Here is a 19921-nt window from a genome sequence, read left to right as displayed (position 1 = left end):
GTAGGCCACCAGAATCCACAGTCTAAGATTTTTCTAGTTGTTCTTTGAGGGCGAAAATGTCCTCCACTCTCAGACGAGTGACATGCCTCTAAGATGGACTGGAATTCTGATTGAGGCACATACCGTCTAATTACCTGGTCAGCGCCACATCTCCATAAATATGGGTCATCCCATATATAATATTTAGACTCACTTTTCAGCTTGTCTCTTTGATGCTTAGAAAAGTTTGGAGGAAAGGTGCGGCTAACTAGATAATTAGCTACAGGTGCATACCAAGGGACTTCCTCAGATACTGCTTGCAGGTTATCAAATGGGAAATTATCAGCTATAGGAGTGGGGTCATCTGTAATGTGCTCAAGGCGACTCAAATAGTCTGCCACTAAATTCTGGTTACCACTCCTATCCTTAATTTCTAAATCAAATTCTTGTAATAGAAGTATCCAACGTATAAGCCTTGGTTTGGACTCCTTTTTAGCTAATAGATACTTTAGAGCTGCGTGGTCTGAGTACACTACTACCTTTGTACCAAGTAAATAGGCTCGGAATTTATCCAGAGCAAAAATAATAGCAAGAAGCTCTTTCTCAGTAGTAGTGTAATTGGACTGAGCGGCATCTAAAGTTTTAGACGCATAAGCAATAACAAAGGGGTCCTTACCTTCACGCTGAGCCAGTGCTGCTCCTACTGCATGGTTGGAGGCGTCGCACATTATTTCAAATGGCTGGCTCCAGTCTGGTCCTCTCACAATTGGAGCTTGAGTCAGGGCGGTCTTCAGCTTATCAAATGCTTGTTTGCAATCCTCGCTGAACTCGAACTCAATATCCTTCTGCAGTAGTCTGGATAAGGGAAGAGCTACCTTACTGAAGTCCTTAATGAATCTCCTGTAAAATCCTGCATGGCCAAGGAACGAACGGACTTCCCTCACAGAAGAGGGGTAAGGTAAACTAGAAATAACATCCACCTTTGCTGGATCTACAGAAATGTCAGTATTAGACACAACATGTCCTAGTACAATACCTTGTTTTACCATAAAGTGACATTTTTCAAAATTTAATACAAAGTTTGTACTGACACATCTATCTAATACTCTAGATAATCCATCTAAGCAAAGGCTAAAGGAATCGCCATATACACTAAAATCATCCATAAAAACTTCCATACAATCCTCAATAAGATCAGAGAAAGACTCATCATGCACCTTTGAAAAGTAGCTGGTGCATTGCACAAGCCAAAGGGCATTCTCTTGTAAGCGTAAGTCCCAAAAGGACATGTGAAAGTAGTCTTTTCCTGATCTTCATGAGCTATATAAATCTGGAAATAACTTGTGTAACCATCTAAAAAACAATAATGTGATTTACCTGACAGGCGATCCAGCATTTGATCAATGAATGGAAGAGGATAGTAATCCTTACGAGTGGCCTGGTTGAGGCGTCTGTAGTCAATGCAGACCCTCCAGGCATTCTGAACTCTGGTTACCATGAGCTCTCCGTGCTCATTCGTCACTGTAGTGACTCCAGACTTCTTGGGCACCACTTGTACTGGGCTTACCCATTCACTGTCTGAGATGGGATAGATGATATCTGCCTCCAGTAGTCTGGTCACTTCCTTTTTGACAACCTCTAAGATAGTGGGGTTTAGTCTTCTCTGGGGTTGACGGACAGGTCTTGCTCCCTCTTCTAAAAATATTCTATGCTCACAGACTTGAGGGTTGATGCCTACTATGTCTGCCAAACTCCAACCAATTGCCTTCTTGTGCCTCCTCAGCACACTAAGTAACTGCTCTTCCTATTGAGAAGTGAGTTCCCTTGCAATGATAACTGGAAATTTCTGCTCGCCTTCAAGGTAAGCATATTTGAGGTGTGGAGGAAGGGGTTTTAATTCTAACTTCTGATCGTGGTCAGGCTCTGGGTTATCGGGAGCTGGTAACAATGGTAAAGTACTGTCATTGTCCTCTGAGAATGTCCCCACACTTGGACTTTGTCCTATGTACTTCTCTTCAAATTCCTCCTGGTGAACTTCAGCCATGGTTTCATCTATAATGTCACACTGGAGGATAGAATGATCCTTCGGAGGATGCTTCATAACTCCATTTAGATTGAAGATTACTACTCGGCCATCTATTTCAAAAGAGTATGTTCCTGAAAAAGCATCTAATTTGAACTTCGAGGTCTTCAGGAATGGTCTTCCGAGTAGGATTGATGACGGCTTCTCTGAGTCATTTTGGGGCATCTCCAGGATATAAAAATCAATGGAAAATGTGAGCCTCTTAATGCCCACTAATACATCTTCAGCAACTCCAGCCACTGTAATAATGTTTTTATCTGCTAACACAAAACGAGCTGCCGACCTTTTTAAGGGAGGGAGCCTCAAAATATCATATATAGACAAAGGTATTATACTCACACATGCTCCTAAATCACACATGCAGTCAGAAAATACCATACCACCAATGGTACAATTAACCATACATGGACCTGGGTCACTACACTTTTCAGGTAAACCTCCCATTAAAGCAGATATGGAACTACCTAAAGGAATAGTTTCTAATTCATTAATTTTGTCTTTACGTATACATAAATCTTTTAGAAACTTGGCATATTTAGGTACCTATTGAATAACATCAAAAAGAGGAACAGTTACCTGAACCTTTTTGAATATATGTACCATTTTGGGATCAAGTTCCAGCTGCTTCCTGGGCTTCCTTGCAAGTTGTGGAAATGGAATGGGAGTGGTGTCTTCTGCAGTGTCTGTGCCCTTTGGTGCTTCCTCCTGTGGTTGAACTTCTTCTTTTTCATCTATGTCCTGTATATCTTCTTCCTCTTCAACATCTTCTATTTTCACTACCTCTTCAGCTGAGGCGTGTTCTGGTGGGCTTGACTCCTCCTGATTCCTCTCCTGCAGTGTGGTTCCGGACCTTAGGGTAATGGCATTAATACCACCCTTTGGATTGGGTAATGGTTGAGAGGGAATTCCACTGGAGCTCAAAGGCTGGTTATTGGAGTTATTCATTGATCCAATCTGTGAGACAAGAGCTTGCAGAGTAGAGTTCAGACCATTTAGTGTAGCATAAAGGTTATTTTCCATGGTCTGTTGTCTCCGATCAATAGATTTAGTAAGTCATCATTAGCAGATGAAGAAGGATAAGTAATTTGAGAGGTCTGCTGTTGGGTATTCTGTGGTCCTTGGGATTGCCTCAGGTGAGGTGCTCTGTAAGGCTGGTACTGGTTCTGCTGCCTGTTGTTGTTATTATTCCACCTCTGATTTTCCTGATTGTCTCTGCCTCCTCTGTTGTTGTTGTTGTTGTCCCTCCAATTCTGGTTAGAATTGTCCTGCCATCCGTGGTTGTAACTGCCACTTTGATTGTACCATTGGTTGGGGCAGTCATAGAAGTTATGAGTGGCTGCCACAGTGTTGTCTTCCTGCTGGAGCTGCAGACATTCATCAGTATAATGGCTATAATCAGCACAGACTCCGCAAACTCTCTGTGGGACTAACTGTTGGCTTTGCTGTGGTGGAGAAGGTTGAGCTTGCTGAACTTGTTGTTGATTCAATTGCATCTGCTTCAGCAAGTTGGTCATTTCACAGATACTCTGAGTTAGAGCAGCAGTCTCTCTGCTAAAGGATACTTCTGCAACGGTTTTTGAATGGCCTTGTTTTTGCCTGTGATTCCGAGTGGATTCAGCTAAGTCGCTGATCAATTGCCATGCCTCATCAGTGGTCTTGTACTTTTTCATAGACCCATTGCTAGCACTTTCCAATGTGGTCTTATCTTAGGGCCTCATGCCCTGTGTGACGTAACCGAGCAACACTATCTTGTCAATCATATGGTGGGGGCATGCTTCCAGAAGATTATTGAAGCGCTCCCAGTATTCATAGAGAGTTTCGGATTCGTCCTAAACAATCATGGAAATGTCTTTAGTCAGTTTATCAGTAACTTCAGCTGGAAAGAACTTTTCCAAAAATTCTCTTCTAAGTGTATCCTAGTCGGATACAGTTGCTGCGGGTTGAGTGTAGTACCACTCTCTTGCCTTTCCCTCAAGAGAAAATGGGAAAGTTTTCAACAAAATTGAAGTTTCATCTGCACCATCACGCCTGACAATAGAACAGGCTGCTTGGAAATCTCTCAGGTGCTTGATAGGCTCTTGAGCAGGTAAGCCATGAAACTTGGGCATCAAATTGAGCAGTGAAGTCTTTATTTTAAAATCTGTAGCCACCGCTGGGTGATGAACTTAAAACGGTTGCATTGAAAAATCAGGGGCTCCAGCCTCCTAGATAGTAACTCTCCTAGTTACTGCCATGTTACCTGTACGTAAATCAACCGAATTAGTAGAACAGGGGCTGGTTTCTTCCTCAAGTGACGTTTCAGATCCGCCCTCAGAAAGGACTAACCGACGCCGAGCTTGCCTTATTCGTGAAATAGTTCTTTCAATCTCAGGATCGAATACTGGCAAGCTTGGATCAGGAAGTGAACACATCATCTAACGAAAGAAACAAGTAGCTCATAGTAGCAAGATAAAATAAAATGCAAATAAATAAATTCCAATTAAAAACTTTAGCACTCTATTGCAACTCCCTGGCAACGGCGCCAAAAATTGACGTGGCAGAAATTGGCGAATTAAGAATTGTTATGAGATATGCGTTGCAAGTATAGTTCTTAACCAACCAAAAATCCGCTTATCAATTTAGAAGGGTTGTCACAAAAATTAAAATTAAAATACTGGGAGTATGAATCCCAGGTTGTCTCCCAACGAGTTGCAGAAAGGTGTGCTATTTTATTAATCAGATGTTTTCAAAAAGGGTTTGAGTTGAATAAACAGGAAATTAAATTGGAGAAATTAAGTAATTTAAATAAAAGCCTTAACTGGGAGTAGATTAGTTGGAAGCCCTATTCTTATTGAAGTACTCTCAAGATTAATTGATAATTGAAGGTTGTTCTGTTTAGTTTTCCCTTACTAGGTAAGGGAAAGTCAAACAAGTTGGAATGCTGTTTCTATTCACAAGTTCCAATCCGCTCAATTGAAAAGGATTAGTGTCAGTGACTAAAGAGCATTCCAACAATAAACCCAATTACAATTTTTCTTTTAAGCATCCCAACTCAAGGGTTCCTTTCAATCAACTCCCCATCAAGTTAGGGAACTACTCGCTCATTGTGAATGTAGAACTCATAACATAGGAAAGGGAATTAAAGAAAGACATGATAAATAACACTCAAAGGAATCAATTAAAAATAAAAGTAATTCTTGTATTAATAAATTCTAAAATAATCCAATAGTAAAATTGAGTAAATTAAAGGACACGGAAGAGTAAAGCCAAGTAAAGAAAACAAACTAGAATGACGAAGTCTTGATGAGGTAATAACTCTTCTTAATATCCCAATGCAAAGAGCAATAGAAATAAAATCCTAAGAACTATGAATGTGCAGAGAGAAAACCTAGAGGAGGAGTAAAACTAGCTCGAAAAACTAAAAATTGTGTGGAATGAATGTTGTTCTGGTTTTTGCATGTTCTCTGGCTCTAGTCTGCTTTTCTAGGCCGAAAACTGGGTCAAAACAGGGCCCAAAATCGCCCCCAGCGAATTCTGCAGATCTCGCACGTCACGCAATCGCGTTATTCATGCGGACGCGTCATTTGGCGTTTTGCTTTGCCACGCGGGCGCGTCGTCCACGCCTCCACGTCACTTATGCTATTCCAATCCGCGCGGTCGCGTCAGCCATGCAGCCGCGTCACTGTGATTTCCTCTCTTTCGCGTGGTCGCGTGAGCCATGCGGCCGCGTCACTTCTCGCTGGTCATCTCCTTAATTTCTTGTGTTCCTTCCATTTTTGCAAGCTTCCTTTCCAATCTCCAACTCATTCATGCCCTATAAAGCCTGAAACATTTAACACACAGATCATGGCATCGAATGGAATAAAGGAGAATTAAAATACATAATTAAAAGTCTCTTAGGAAGCAAGTTTTCAATCATGTAATAATTTTAGGAAGGAAATATAAATGCATGCTAATCATATGAATAAGTGGGTAAAGATCATGATAAAACCACACAATTAAGCACATTATAAACCATAAAATAGTGGTTTATCAATTTGCAAGTCATCTAACAATCAACTAATACTTGATGAATGAATGCAAATATCATGAGGACTTTTGTGGATTGTAATGGGGCTTAGGTAAGGGTAGGATTAATATGGTTTAGTGGCCTAATAGATTGGATCTTTGATTAGCTCAAGCATCCCACCTAATCCTATATCATCCCATATACATAACAAAACAACCTAACTACCCATTTATTCTCTTTCTCACATTCACTCATGCATACTCTTTCCAATTCAACTACATATGCATCTCTTATTTACATTCTTATTATCATTTCTCTTTCTTTTCTCTTTCTCTTTTTCTTTTTTTTTCTTTTTTCTTTTCTTTTCTTTTCTTATTATCAACAAAAAGAGATGCATATGTTTTAACCAATAGATGCATGAGTAGTTACCTATTTTGCCATATTTTCAATGAACACCCAAAGCTAACTAACTACCAATGTTTCCCACAAATTTTCTCCACACTTGATTAACACACAAACTCAAACCCAAGCTAATCAAAGATACAATCAATGGACATAATGATTTTTCACTTAGGGTGAATGATGTGCTTATAATGAGAACAAAGGGGAATTAAAGGCTCAAAAAGTGGTTTACAAAGATAGATGCAAGGGTTGGCCATATGAGTTAGTGAGTTCAATTTCAAAAATGGCCTCAATCATACTAAGTGCAATTCAAAACAACAAATATAGGACATATAGACTAAAGCAAATCTAAGATCACAATCATAAAAGGAGTTTATCACACACAAGAACAAAATTTGTGATTGAAAATATGCAACCACATACTTTAAGCTCAAATCTCACTTGGTATTTATTCAAGCTCTTTTCTATGTTCCATAAAAAGATACTTCAAGCAAATTCAAAAATAATTTTCAAATCTAATCAATGGAGTGCCCAAAAAGAGATTTCTTGAAAATTCTTTGTTGTTTTACCAAAACTTATTTACTATATGTATGTATGTATGTATGTATGTATGTATGTATGTATGTATGTATGTATGTATGTTGTGACGGATGCAATTTTAAAATCTTTCCTAGTTCTATTCCTAATTTTCAACAAGCAAAAATTAACATGAACAATTAGGACAAAATTGACTAGGCATTATACTATTCACATCATCCAATCACAACTTCTAAATATATACTAAGAAAAAGATGCAAGAATACAACATGCAATAACTAGAAATAAACTATGCATAAGCTAAGATATATATACTAAAAGAGAATGCAACGCAATAATAAAAAATACTCCAAAATATATACAAGAAACCTACTAAAAGAAGTAAAAAAAATAAAGTGTAAGGTGTTTGGGAAAAGAAAGTTTACACCTCAAAATGGCGAATCCTCCCCCACACTTAAGCATTGCACGGTCCTCCGTACACAAACACAATCCGGGGAGAATGTCTCTCAAGAGCTCCACCTTCGAATGGCAGATGCGGGCGCTTGGGTAGTGTGGAAATTACCAAGTCCAATGTGTGCTCGGCATCTCCATCCTCAGTGTCTTCCTCCTCTCCCAGCTCCTTACCTCACGTCTCATCCTCAAAAAGAATGAACAAAGTATAATTAAGAATGATAGGGCAAGTGGCACAAAAGGTAAAAGAGAGAGAGTAAATAAGCATCTAATTGAGGAATTTTACATAGTGGTGTGGTATGATGAAAATGATGAGCCATGTGTGTATTCTAATTATGCCCGTGGTTAGAATACATACAACGGCCGGTTAAAATGGCATCCACACAATCAAAAAGTAAGAATGAGTTCCTCAATTAAATGTCCTAAGATGCAAGTAAGAGGTGAGATCAATTAAACACAAGCAATCTTAGGTAGTTACAACAAGAGTGAATTGAATGTAGGAAATATTGGATATTGAAGGTGTGCAAGTGAAAGAGCAAAAGTGATGTAAATTAGCACAACAAATAATAACCAATACAATGATAAAAAGAAAATTACTTATTCATCCTTAGGAAAAATCAAATAATCACATGGTTAAGATGTTTGTTACAAAAAGTGACAAGTCTTGATAGAATCAAGCCAAGTCAACTCAAACAAATGCAAAGCATTAACAAGAAACAAGGACCTTGTGATGTGATTATATTGACTTAAAAATCATGATGAACAAGCAACTTAATTCAATTCACTAAATTTCATGTGCACTCATAAAAGTTTCACCTAATATGCAACATGTAACAATCCAAATCCAATTAGGTGCTAGTAATTTAGGCCAAGTATAAGTGCATTGATGAAATTAAATCAATAAGCAACCCAAATCAAACAACAAGCAAACACTTGCAAATTATTCAATTAACAAATAACTAAAGCAAGACTAATATAATTACCAAAACATGCAAGAACCCATAAATTCATGATCCAAACCAAAATTAACTTACAAGTATCAAAGTTAAACTAATTCAAAGCTAACCAACCAAACAATCATGCAATAAACCAAAATATATACAAAAAGAGAAGAGTTGGAACAATGTTACCAAGCACTTTTATTTAATATCTTTTAGTTAGACAATTGAGAGAGCCTTTGCTATGGTGGCTTGTGCTTGACTTTCCCACCAATGCTAGAATGTCCAATGTCCTCTAGGATCCCAATCCTAAGAAAAGACAACCAAAAAGTAAGCTATTTACCTATTAACAATTTTACAATAGCCCGTAACATACACCATAGTAACTCCCCGACAACGGTGCCAAATTTGATAAATGAGAATTTATCGTACGGTTTGGAATCAAGAATCAATTCGTTTGTAGGATAGTCCAAACCAACAACGAATTCTCACTATCAAATAATAATGTCACAATACAAAACAGTCGAGAGTATTTAACTCCCGGGTCGTTCTCCTTAGGAGTTGCAATGAAATGTATAATTATTGGCTATGAAAGAGAGAGAGCATGGGGATTGGGAATTGAAAGCAAGAGCAAGGGATTGTAAATAGCAAGAAAGTAAATGGAAAGAAAGAAAGGCAAGAATTGTAAGTAGCAAGGAATTGAAACAAGTATGCATGAAATTAAAGGAAAGCAATTAAAGGACTCTTGGTAAGAATTGGGGAGTTTAGGATTCCTATCCTAGTTGTGGACCACAAACATAGAAATTATGTGGAATCAATCCAAGTCAATCAATCCTCCTTGAGAATTAGTCAAAAGGCCATAATTGATTTCAATCCATAAATCCTAGCCAACTCACTAATTACTTAGTAAAAGTCTAGCGTCAATGGAAACCAAATCAATTAATTATTCCACACAATGCGGAATGGACATCCACAACTCAATTCTACCCAAACATCCAATTTCTCAACCAAGAGTTTGAAAACTAAATATGCAAGAAAGTAAACATCAAAGCAATATAAAAGTCAAAGCAATAAAAGTCAAAAGCAATCAAATGAAAGCAAGTAAAGGTCAAAGCAATTAAATGAAAGCAAGGAAAATTAAAGTGCAAGAAACCTCTTGGCAAGTAATTGAGAACTAAGGCTACCTATCCTAGCCATTGACCACAAACATATGATGATTATGAAGAGTTAATCCTACTTAGTCAACCTTACATCGAAGATAAGTCAAATAGGCATAGTTAATTTCAATCCCTAAGACCTATGTCAACACTAAGGGGTCACATAGAGTCAAGGGAGACCAAATCAACTAACTACTCTAATGTATCAAATAAGAATGGACATCAATGACTCAAGGATCACCAAAGTCAACAATTTCAAGCCAAGAGTGAAGAAAAACTAAGTGAAAACTAAGCCAAGCATTTTATCAAGCACTTGGTGTGCATGAGAATAAAATAATATTAAATTGCAATAAAATAAATTCTAAAACTACCAAAGCAAGAAAGTGATAATAACAACTAGAGAAAGCAATAAATGACATGGAAACATAAATTTGGAAACATAAATTTGCATTAATTAAAATTAAAGTAACAAAGATTATCCATAAGCATAAAAATGACAAAATAAAGGAAATAACAAGAGAAATGAAGAAGAACAAGATAGAAGAACATGGAAATATAAAAGAAACTACACTAGAATAAGAATTAAAAGCTGAAATTAAAAGGAAATTAACTAATAAAACACTAATTCTAGAGAGAAGAGGGAGCTTCTCTCTCTAGAAAATAAGAGAAAACATAATAAAAGCTAAACCTAATTTCCCCCTTCATTCCTCATCACTTTGGCATTAAATAGCTTCAGAAAATGAGTTGGATTGGATTTTGGAGGCCCAGAATTCGCCCCCAGCGATTTGCATTAATGAGCTCACGTGCAGGGACCTGTGCGGACGCCCAGATGTATGCGTCCGCACACATGCTGAATTCTGACTTGTGCATACGCACAAGTACCTGTGCGTATGCACACATAGACTTATGTCCATTATAGCAAATTGCATATCATTTTGAAGCCCCAAATGTTAGCTTTCCAATGCCGCTGAAACCGCCTCATTTGGACCTCTGTAGCTGAAGTTATGACTAATTTAGTACAGAGAGGTCAGGGCTGGTAGCTTTCCAATTCTCATTTTCTTCATGATTTCTCCCCTTTTGGATGCTCTTTCTTCACTTCTTCAACCCATACTTGCCTTGGAAACTTAAAATCACTTAAAAAATACATCAAGGCATCACATGGGATTAAAGTGAATTAAAATTGACTAAATTAAGCACAAACGAGCATGTTTTTACTCTCAAGCACAATTTAGGAAGACATCTCAGAAGTATATTATTTAGATGAATAAATGTGGGTTTATGTGATAAAATCCACTCAAATCGAACCAAAAGATATCGTAAAATATGGACTCATCACACAGCCCTGTGCGCACGCACAACCAACGAAGGATTGCGAGCTGTGTGCACGAACACGTTGGAAATGGGACACTGGTGGTGGCGCTAGCACACGTTGGCGCGTGCCCCACCATGAAGATTTCGCTTTCTGTGCGTACGCACACTTTTAAAAATGCTTCTGGGCGTGCGCACGCACAACCCCGTTGATGACATGTCATCATGTCATGTTTTTCTATGCTTTTTCTTTATTTTTTTTAGGTTTTATGCACTTTCTTGAGCCATAAGTAAGCCAATTGGGTAGAATTTCATGTTTCCTTTGATTCAATCAACCATGGATAAATTAATGCATTTTCATGAGATTTTGTGCTATAATTGTTATATATTATGAAAGAATAACAATCTCATGATTTTGAGCATAGCTTTGATGTGCTTGGTTAATTGATGATAGGTGAAAAGAGCTTTGAAGAAGGTTGAAGAAAGAAGAAATGGCAAGGAGCAAGAGAGAACAAAAAGCTTGAGCAAAAGCTTGCCTCAAACTTTAGCTCAAACTTTTGGAAGAGTTGAATTCACCCTGGATGGAGCAAAAGCTTGCGCCAACGTTTGACCTCAAGCTTTTAGGCAAACGTTGGTGCCACAACAAACACACCCTGGAGAAGAGCAAAAGCTTGCGCCAACGTTTGACCTCAAGCTTTTAGGCAAACATTGGTGCCACAACAAACACACCCGAGAGAAGAGCAAAAGCTTGCGCCAACGTTTGACCTCAAGCTTTTAGGCAAACGTTGGCGCCACAACAGCCTGAAGGGGTATACTTCCAACAAGAATAACTTGAGCTACAGAGCTCCAAATGAGATGATTCAAAAAGAAATGGAAAGTAGGAATCGAGAGCTTTCCAAGCATATATGGCACTGCATGGTGGACACTAAAATTGAGGGAGAAAACTGCCCTGCAATGTGCATAAACGAACATGGTGGCAACCTGCAGTGAGGCCAACTGACCTCTGCACCTTCGACGGAGTTTAACTCGAGCTGTAGAGCTCCAAATGATGCGCTTCCAACGGCATTGGAAAGTAGAAATTCAGGGCTTTCCAACAATATATGAGGCTGCGTTTGTTTTCAGAGACAGGACAGAACATGACACTGAAACGGAGACAATAGGACGGAGATACTAAAAATTATCTTTTGTGTATTGTGTTTGGATACGATGGACAAGACACTAATGTAATGTCTAGTATTATGTTTGGATACACATGGACAAGACTAAAATATTATATGAAATGACTAAAATAGCCCTGTGATTCCAAATTTTCTACATCAATACAAATTAATTTAATAAAAAATGAGAATACGTAGGAGTATAGACGGAACTTGAAAAAAATATTTAAAGAGGCAACAAATTTTAATAAAAAAATATATTAATATTTATATTAAAATAAAATTTATAAATATAATTATTTTATTTTAAAATTTATTATTAATATGTAGGAATACATATGGTTAAGATTAACAAAAAAAATAAATTTAAGTTTGATTAATAAAAAATTTTATTTAAGTTAATAAGCCAAATTAATTTTAAATAAAAAATTAATTTTAAAAAAATTCATTTTTACATGAAAAAACAATTAATTTTTGGATATAAAAATCTATTTTTATTTAAAAAAAACTAATTTTTTTATCTAAAAACTGATTTTTCTTTATAAAAAACTTATTTTTCTTTAAATTATATAAAATCAATTACAATTTATAAATTATTTTTTAACATTTTAAAAGATTAATTTTACTTTTGCTAATATTTATCTTTCAAAAATTTCAAGATTAATTATTTTTGTTATTTTTTTATTACAAATAATATAATATAAAGTTAAAATGGTATTGAAGTAAAACGATAAAAAGAAAAAAATTATCTACCCCCAATAAAAAATTCTACAGAAAGGAGAGAGTACCTGGAAAAGAAAGAGATAGAGGAAGAACAGGAAGAAAAAAGTATCTCTGAACAACGCAATAGGAAAAATAAGAAGAGGGTAATAGTGGAAAAAAAGAAAACAAAATTTATAAAATTGTCCGTGTCCACTCTTCCAAATCCCGTGTCCATCGTTGTCCTTCGTGAAAGAGTGGACACAAAATTATAAAAAACTGTCTCGGAGACAATATGTCCACTGTCCATGTCTCTGCTTCCAAACACTTTTTAAACAAGTGTTGTCCATGTCTCCGTGTCCTGCCCCTGAAAACAAACGCTACCTAATAGTATGGGATGGACAATGCGTTTGGGCCTCCAGAACTGGCGTTTTCGATCACGTTTGAGGCAAACTTTACCTCAAACGTTGCACACCAAAGCCAGCGACCCTGTCCTCTTCAAAGGAGCATAACTTGAGTTGTAGATGTCCAATTGAGGTGATTCCAATTGGGTTAGAAAGCTGACATTCAGAGATTTCCAACCATATATAATAGTTTATAGTGGACATAAAATTGGCAACATTGACAAGAGGACAAAGTAGCACCCCAAGGCTTGATATGCAACAAGAGGGATCCACGTTTGGCTCAAAGTTTGACCTCAAACTTTGGCTCAAACGTGGATGACAGCAAAATGGCCATCTGCATGATGAGTTTGGTGAATAATATTGAGTCAAAGTTTGCCTCAAATTTTGACTCAAGCTTTAATGGTTCATGGCCCGGTTCACAAGTGGGTTTCTCTCCAACTCCAAAAGCAATCAACAGAGGCCATCTTCAACCCAAATCCAAAGCAACCAAAGCCCATTATCATCACTCAAAGGCACAAGAGATAGATAAAATAGGAATTTCATTTAATTGTAATTTTTCGTTAATTTCAATTTCATTTTCATTTTGTAAAAGCCTATATAAAGGCATTAGTTTCATTTCACTAAGGAGGGGCTCTGATAGAGAGCATTGAAGGCTGGCTCCACTAGGGAGCACTAGGATTTGAGAGCTCTCTCTTAGTTTTCATTTTGTTTTAAATCTTGGGTTGAGAATTGAAGAAATTCTGTTTCAATCTCACCTCAAGAATTCTCTCTGTTTTCTTCTTCTGCAATCTTTCAAGTGAATTGCAATTTGAATCAAAGTTCTCTTACTGCTTTCATCTTCATTTCTTCTTCAATCTGTCTGCTGTTGGATCAAGGAAGGACTTGAGATTTAGACTTGTTTTCTAGTCTCCTCCACCCCTGAGATCTTCAACATCCTTTTAATTGCTGAAATTTAGCATCAGTTATTTTCTGTTTTTGATCTTTCAAGCATTTTTACTCTCTGTTTACATTGCTCCCAGCACCCAGTTCCTTTTACACTTTCCTGCAATTTAGATTTCCAGTTGCTTGATCTATTGATTTCTTTAATTTCTCTGCACCCACTCCCCTTTACATTTAATGCAATTTACTTTTCTTGCAATTTAAGATTCTTGCAATTTACATTTCTTGCTCTTTAAGTTACTTGCCAATTTACATTCTGCAACTTTAAATTCATTGTCATTTACTTTCTGTTGGTTACAATTTCACACAATTCACATCAATGTTAGCTTGACTAAACTAATCACCCACTAAAGTTGCTTGATCCATCAATCCCTGTGGGATCGACCTCACTCACGTGAGTTTTACTACTTGATGTGACCCGGTATACTTGCCGGTGAGATTTGGGTGTTTTGGAAATTCGTTTTTTCCACAAATTTACACATCAAGTTTTTGGCGCCGTTGCCGGGGATTGATTTAGATCAACAATGATTAAATGGGTGAGAAGTCTAGATCAAGCATTTTTTTTTGTTTTTGTTCTCTGTTTTAAACTGAAACCAAGGTGTTTGTGTTTTTGCCTCACTAAGAAATTCTGTCTCTGTGACATGAATTTCAGTTTTCAATGGTGTTGTGTTTTGCAAAATACAAATGGAGTTCAACTCATCTTGCAATCAAATAAAATTTTTCAGGATATCACCCACCATCACCAACCTCTAATGGTGGCTGGGGATATCACCAAGAATTAACAGATTCTGAGCACTCCAATCCATGGAGAATTGCTTCAGAGACACAAGAGGAGCAAGAGAATCGTATGGGACACTTCCCAGAGACACAATATGATCCAGATTTTGATGAGTCTAACAACTACTCATATTGTGACTGGGAAAGTCAAAATCAAAGAAATCTTAGCAATCCATACTGTGATGAGTTCAACAATTCTTCAAATTGTGATTCAGAGGATCTCCTTCAAAAGTCCAGAGGATTTTTTGAAAGACAAGAACAATCCTGGAAAAGGCAAGAAGCTCTCTTCAAAAATATAAATGGAGATTTAGAGAAAATAAGGAGGAGCTTAGAACCACTGAGCAAGAAAAATGAAGGCCAAGTGATGGATATGAAGGAGAAAGTGGAAGAGCAAGATAAAGAGGCCACTGCATCAAGTGAACTTTCAATGAAGAATGAGGTGGTTGAAAATGAAACTGCACTTGAGGTGACAAGGGAAGGAGTGGAGGAGCAAGAAAGTGAGGAAGACACTCAAGAGAAGTCACCCTCAATTGAAGCAGAGAAATGCATAGAAGAAGAACTCATGGAACCACCAATTCAAGAGGCTCTTAATGAAGAAATCACTCCAATAATCACACAGCAACCATGTCTTGACATCCAAGAAGTGAAGGCAATTGACAAAAGCACCAAGAAGAGGATTGTGACCAAGATACCAAGGACAACATTCATGAGAAGGTCAACTGCAAACAATCCTCCCCCTGATCCAGCAAGCAAGATCAATCAAGCCAATTTCACAAGGAAGCTTGTTGAAAGGAGACCAAGACAGGGGACAATAACTGAAACTTCTCCCCTCTTGGAGTCATTCCTCTTAACAAACTGGAAGAAGAGGAAGAAAGTGAAGAACAACATGTCAAGCTAATGACACTAAAAGAGCACTTGTTGGGAGGTAACCCAACCGTAGGTAACAATTTTTCTCTGCTTTGTTTTCTTCCTTTGTTTAGTTTAAATTTCAATAATTGACATATGGTTGCATTCTAAGTTTGGTGTTGCTATGCAACAAAATTTGGTTCTAATCCTTACAAGATACTTGCATCAATTCCAAGTGACAGTGTCACACTAAGTTTGGTGTGCCACTTATTCTTTATGCAAAGTATTATGCTCACCTTCTTAAGTTTGCAATCAAAATGTCTCTGTCTCTTGTGCCTTGATTGTTATCTATCATTTTACTTGCTTAAAACACATGTGCTACTAACATTTCATTGTGTAAGACATTCATGATCCATCTTAGCCCCATAGCCATTGTTCTGATTGCTGCTTGAGGATGAGCAAGCATTCTGAGTTTGGCAAGGGAAAGAGAAGAATAGAGGAAAAAGAACAACAATAATGAAGATGAACTACAAGGTTGTAGAGTTCCTTTTCTTCTCATTTGTTTCAAGCACTATAAACTGCATGATTGTCTTTACCTTCTCTGTATGCATGTGTATATGAAAAGGCATAGTTTGATTTCTAAATTGCAACATGGTGCTGTGCCATTATGATTACCAACTTGAGTTTTGTGAATTCAAAAACAATAAAGTATCATGATCATAAACAAACAAGGAATTAAAGAAGAATTTAGCATGTGCATAAAAGTATTGGGAAGCTAGTATGTTTGATTGTTGCTTAATTGCATTAGATTTTATTTAATTGAAGTTTTCATCTAGCATGTTTTGTGAAATCTTTTAAAATCATGAAAACCTTGAAGAAGCAAATGCAAAATAAAGCAAGAAAAGAAAAATGGAAAGAATGAGAAAGCTGAAGGCTCTGAGTACCAATGGCAATTTATTTGTTAAGTACTTGTGGTGTTTATGTATCAAGCCAAATGCTTGAAAACAAAACACTTAGAAGTCAAGGTTAGGCTCAAAGTGCAAAAGCACTCCCTCAAAGCTCAAGGCTCTGAGCATCAATGATTAAAGAGTCAAGAAAAGAAAAGAAAAGTGAGCTTAATGAAGTCCTCTAATCAAATGCTTGTGGTGCTTATGTATCAAGTGGTAATACTTGAAAACAAAGCATTTAGAAGTCGTAGCTTTGTTATCAACTCATGGGGCAAAGCACCCAAAAGGAGAAGCTAATAAGAAAATCAAAAGCTTGTTTCAAGGAAGAAATATAAGAGAAAGATTTCATAAATTGAGCTAGAGAGAAGCATCAATCATTTACATCTCTTTTGTAATTGTAGCATGCATAAAAAACTAGCTTGCCATGAACATTGAGTTGCTATTCTTCTTACCTTGGATTGTCAATCTCTATTGCATGATTCTTTTCTTGCTTGGGGACAAGCAAGGTTTAAGTTTGGTGTTGTGATGACATGTCATCATGTCATATTTTTCTATGCTTTTTCTTTGTTTTTTTTTTAGGTTTTATGCACTTTCTTGAGCCATAAGTAAGCCAATTGGGTAGAATTTCATGTTTCCTTTGATTCAATCAACCATGGATAAATTAATGCATTTTCATGAGATTTTGTGCTATAATTATTATATATTATGAAAGAATAACAATCTCATGATTTTAAGCATAGCTTTGATGTGCTTTGTTAATTGATGATAGGTGAAAAGAGCTTTGAAGAAGGTTGAAGAAAGAAGAAATGGCAAGGAGCAAGAGAGAACAAAAAGCTTGAGCAAAAGCTTGCCTCAAACTTTAGCTCAAACTTTCGGAAGAGTTGAATTCACCCTGGATGGAGCAAAAGCTTGCGCCAACGTTTGACCTCAAGCTTTTAGGCAAACGTTGGCGCCACAACAGCCTGAAGGGGTATACTTCCAACAAGAATAACTTGAGCTACAGAGCTCCAAATGAGGTGATTCAAAAAGCAATGGAAAGTAGGAATCGAGAGCTTTCCAAGCATATATGGCACTGCATGGTGGACACTAAAATTGAGGGAGAAAACTGCCCTGCAATGTGCATAAACGAACATGGTGGCAACCTGCAGTGAGGCCAACTGACCTCTGCACCTTCAACGGAATATAACTCGAGCTGTAGAGCTCCAAATGATGCGCTTCCAACGGCATTGGAAAGTAAACATTCAGGGCTTTCTAACAATATATAATAGTATGGGATGGACAATGCGTTTGAGCCTCCAAAACTGGCGTTTTCGACCACGTTTGAGGCAAACTTTACCTCAAACGTTGCACACCAAAGCCAGCGACCCTGTCCTCTTCAAAGGAGCATAACTTGAGTTGTAGATGTCCAATTGAGGTGATTCCAATTGGGTTAGAAAGCTGAAATTCAGAGCTTTCCAACCATATATAATAGTTTATAGTGGACATAAAATTGGCAACGTTGACAAGAGGACAAAGTAGCACCCCAAGGCTTGATATGCAACAAGAGGGATCCACGTTTGGCTCAAAGTTTGACCTCAAACTTTGGCTCAAACGTGAATGACAGCAAAATGGCCATCTGCATGATGAGTTTGGTGAATAATATTGAGTCAAAGTTTGCCTCAAATTTTGACTCAAGCTTTAATGGTTCATGGCCCGGTTCACAAGTGGGTTTCTCTCCAACTCCAAAAGCAATCAACAGAGGCCATCTTCAACCCAAATCCAAAGCAACCAAAGCCCATTATCATCACTCAAAGGCACAAGAGATAGATAAAATAGGAATTTCATTTAATTGTAATTTGTCGTTAATTTCAATTTCATTTTCATTTTGTAAAAGCCTATATAAAGGCATTAGTTTCATTTCACTAAGGAGGGGCTCTGATAGAGAGCATTGAAGGCTGGCTCCACTAGGGAGCACTAGGATTTGAGAGCTCTCTCTTAGTTTTCATTTTGTTTTAAATCTTGGGTTGAGAATTGAAGAAATTCTGTTTCAATCTCACCTCGAGAATTCTCTCTGTTTTCTTCTTCTGCAATCTTTCAAGTGAATTGCAATTTGAATCAAAGTTCTCTTACTGCTTTCATCTTCATTTCTTCTTCAATCTGTCTGCTGTTGGATCAAGGAAGGACTTGAGATTTAGACTTGTTTTCTAGTCTCCTCCACCCCTGAGATCTTCAACATCCTTTTAATTGCTGAAATTTAGCATCAGTTATTTTCTGTTTTTGATCTTTCAAGCATTTTTACTCTCTGTTTACATTGCTCCCAGCACCCAGTTCCTTTTACACTTTCCTGCAATTTAGATTTCCAGTTGCTTGATCTATTGATTTCTTTAATTTTCTTGCACCCACTCCCCTTTACATTTAATGAAATTTACTTTTCTTGCAATTTAAGATTCTTGCAATTTACATTTCTTGCTCTTTAAGTTACTTGCCAATTTATATTCTGCAACTTTAAATTCATTGTCATTTACTTTCTGTTGGTTACAATTTCACACAATTCACATCAATGTTAGCACTACTAAACTAATCACCCACTAAAGTTGCTTGATCCATCAATCCCTGTGGGATCGACCTCACTCACGTAAGTTTTACTACTTGATGCGACCCGGTATACTTGCCGGTGAGATTTGTGTGTTTGGAATTCGTTTTTCCAAAAATACACATCACCCGTGCGTACGCACGCGACCCAGTTCTCTTCTAAAGCTTTTGTTTTCAAGCCCTTCACATTCCTGACAAGCTTGTAACCTTACGAGATGTTGTTTCACACTTATAAACCCCCAATTTCATCCCTTAAATCTTGAATTGATGTAAAATACCTAGTGAATGAGAGTAAGCTAGGGGAAAGGGAAGCTTATGGATGAAGAAAAGCGATGTTATGATGGGTTATGATGAAAAATGATGAGATGAATGTTGATGTTGGCTAATTATAAATGTATATGTAATTCCTGATTGAATACGATAAATGAATAATGAATGGAAAGGTTGGGTGTGAGTATGTTTGTAATGCTTTCTCTCTGGTTGTGAGGGCGACAGGGCGCAGATACCCTCTAATGGCGACAGGGCGCAGATACCATCTAATGGTAAATTGGTGACAGGGCACAAATATCCTTTAATGGTGACAGGCACAAATACACTCTAATGGTGACAGGGCACGTACTCTCTCTAATGGTATTAACGCGCAACAGAGAAACGGTGTCCGGGTTAGCTACCAGACATGTCGAGTTGGCTTGATAACCGACAGATGAGACTCATCAGCCGCTAGGACAGGCATGCATCA

This window comes from Arachis ipaensis, chromosome B8, assembly GCF_059453495.1.
Source record: "Arachis ipaensis isolate K30076 ecotype BB chromosome B8, ASM5945349v1, whole genome shotgun sequence".
NCBI classification, from domain to species: domain Eukaryota; kingdom Viridiplantae; phylum Streptophyta; class Magnoliopsida; order Fabales; family Fabaceae; genus Arachis; species Arachis ipaensis.
Note: the sequence above shows the minus strand (reverse complement) of the source record.